The sequence below is a fragment of the Otolemur garnettii genome, unplaced genomic scaffold (assembly GCF_000181295.1).
Source record: "Otolemur garnettii isolate 467f Iridium unplaced genomic scaffold, OtoGar3 scaffold00128, whole genome shotgun sequence".
NCBI lineage: Eukaryota > Metazoa > Chordata > Mammalia > Primates > Galagidae > Otolemur > Otolemur garnettii.
Genome location: NW_003852523.1, coordinates 4,652,267 through 4,654,872, shown reverse-complemented (window position 1 = coordinate 4,654,872; position 2,606 = coordinate 4,652,267).

Sequence of the window (2,606 nt, the reverse complement as noted above, 5' to 3'; positions counted from 1 at the left end):
CACACCCTCTCATGCACACACACTCTAACACACGACCCTCATCCACACTCACACACCCCCTCTCATGCACACACACTCTAACACACGACCCTCATGCACACTCACACACACTCACTCTTATGCACACACACTTTAACACACGACCCTCATGCACACTCACACACTCACTCTCATGCACACACACTCTAACACACAACCCTCATCCACACTCACATACATTCTCACTCTCATGTACCTGCACTCTTATACAACTCTCATGCACACTCACAGACATTCTCACTCTCATGCACACATACTCTTACACAACTCTCAAGCACACTCACACATTCTCACATGCACCTGCACTTTTATACATCACACACACACTCTCATGCACACACATTTTTACACAACTCTCAAGCACACTCACACATTCTCACATGCACTCTTATACATGACTCATACACATTTTCACTCTCATGCACATGTACTCTTACACATGACTCTCACGCACATGCACTCTCGCACATGATTCTCATGCACACTCACATGCATTGTCTCACACGCACTCACACACGCTCACTCTCCCACATGTCTCATGCACACACACTCTCAGGCACACTCCCCTATCCTGACTAGAGTGGCCCTTTCCCCCTTAGGGCAGGGAGTCCCTTCCTGTCTCCCATAAGGGCCTGGGACGGGCTGGAATCTGGTGCCCTTTAACCTTGTCCTGGCTCAGAATTGAGGCATGGAAACCCTGCTGCCCAGTGGAAAGACACCTGACCTCAGACCCAGGGTCTGGCTGCTCCCTGTCTAAATGGCCATGGGAGACAGTAGGGCAGCACCACCCATCCTGGCAGGGGGCCCAAGTCTTAGAGTCCAGCCCAAGAGAACCACCAGTGGGAGCAGTGCAAGGCCTGGAAGGCTCCAGAGCAGCAGAGCAGAACAGCCAGACACAGGGGAGGGGGCTAGAAGGGGCAACATGGGGCACCAGAGCAGAACCTGAGCTGGGCTGCAGAGGGACAGTCCCCCTAGGGGGCAGCTGCCCACCTGCTCAGTTGACCAGAGACAGGTGGGCGCCAGGTTGGGAGGTGTCTCCAGGGTGTGGATGTACCTTCCTGAGGACAGGAAAGGCGGGAAGAGCCCCTAGAGGGGCCTGAAGCCTCCACCCTGGTGGTGAGACCCAGTTCCCAGCTGGAAGGGCTGAGAGGTGGGAGCAGAGCTCTGTTCACACTGCAGGGAGGGGGCTAGAGGTGGGATTTGGTGTTTTTCAGAACAGAGTTGCACTTGCAAGTGTTAGCTGCCAAGGACCCCGTGATCCTCTGTGAGCACCTCCCACCCTCCCTGCCCTTAGTGACCAAGTGTTGGTTGCCCTGGACCCCTGTGCTCTTCTGTGAGTACCTCCTGCCCTTCCCAACCTCAGCAACCACTCAGCTTTTTATGGGCTCCACAGTGCTGCCCCTTCCAGAATGCTATGCACCTAGAACCTCGCAGTGTGCCTCCCTGCAGGCTGGTTCCTTTCACTGAGCAATGTGCATTTGAGGCCCCCTTTGGGTCTCTTCATGACTTCCATTTAGCTCTGAATCATGCCCTGTTGTCTGGGCATACCAGTTTATTTTTCCATCCATCTACTAAAGGAATCTTGGTTCCTTCCTAGTTTTGACAAGTGTGAGCAAAGCTGCCGTAAGCACCCACATGAAGGTTGTCGTATGAACGTGAGTTTTCTGTAAGTTGGGGGACTGAGTGAAGTGAGTTTTACTCCTTGGACTGCCATCACCAGAGTGCACGGTCAGAGTGTTTCCTAAGAAACTGGCAAACTGGCCTCCAAAATGGCCACAGCATTCTGTCCCCCCACCCTGATGAAAGGGTGTCCCTGCGTGGCCACCCTCGTCAGCACTTGTCATCAGGTGCTAGATGTTGGCCACTGTTTGCCGTGGCGTGTCATCCCCTCTGGGATGAGTCACCCCCCCGCGTGCCCGTGTCTGTCCCTGGTAAAGTGTGTGCTCAGAGCTTTTGCCCCCTTTTCAATCAAGTTGTTTGTTTTCTTATTAAATTGTAACAGTTCTTTGTAAATTTTTAATAATAGTCCGTTATTGGATGTGTCTTTTGCAAATATTTTCTCCCCTTCTGGGCTTATCCTCTTGTCATCTTGATGTGGTATTTGGCAGAGCAGAAGATTTTAATCAATGAAGTCCAGCTCATCAGTGATTTCTTCCATGGTCTCTGCCTCTGGAGCTCTATACAAAAGTCATCACCAAATCCTAACGCATCTCAGTTTTCTCCCATGTACATTTACTTTTTCAAGACACTGCTAAACTGGCGCCCAAGGTAGCTGCACCATTCTGCATTCCTGCTGGCAATGAATGAATCACCATCTAGGGTCACATAGCTTTGCCCCTGACACGGAGTCCTGGGACCCAGTCTGAGTTAATGTTTGTGGAGGATTTATGGTTTGTGTCCAGATTCTTTTCTCTCTTTTTGCATTCGGATGACCAGTGGTTCCAGACCTCTATGGAAAAGGCCATGTCTGCCCTGGGTGTTTCCTGGCTTGTTGTTGAAGCCCAGAGAGTGTGTTTGTGTGTGTCTGTGCCAGCCAGAGACAGAGTAGACAGGGTGGACAGCTGGGG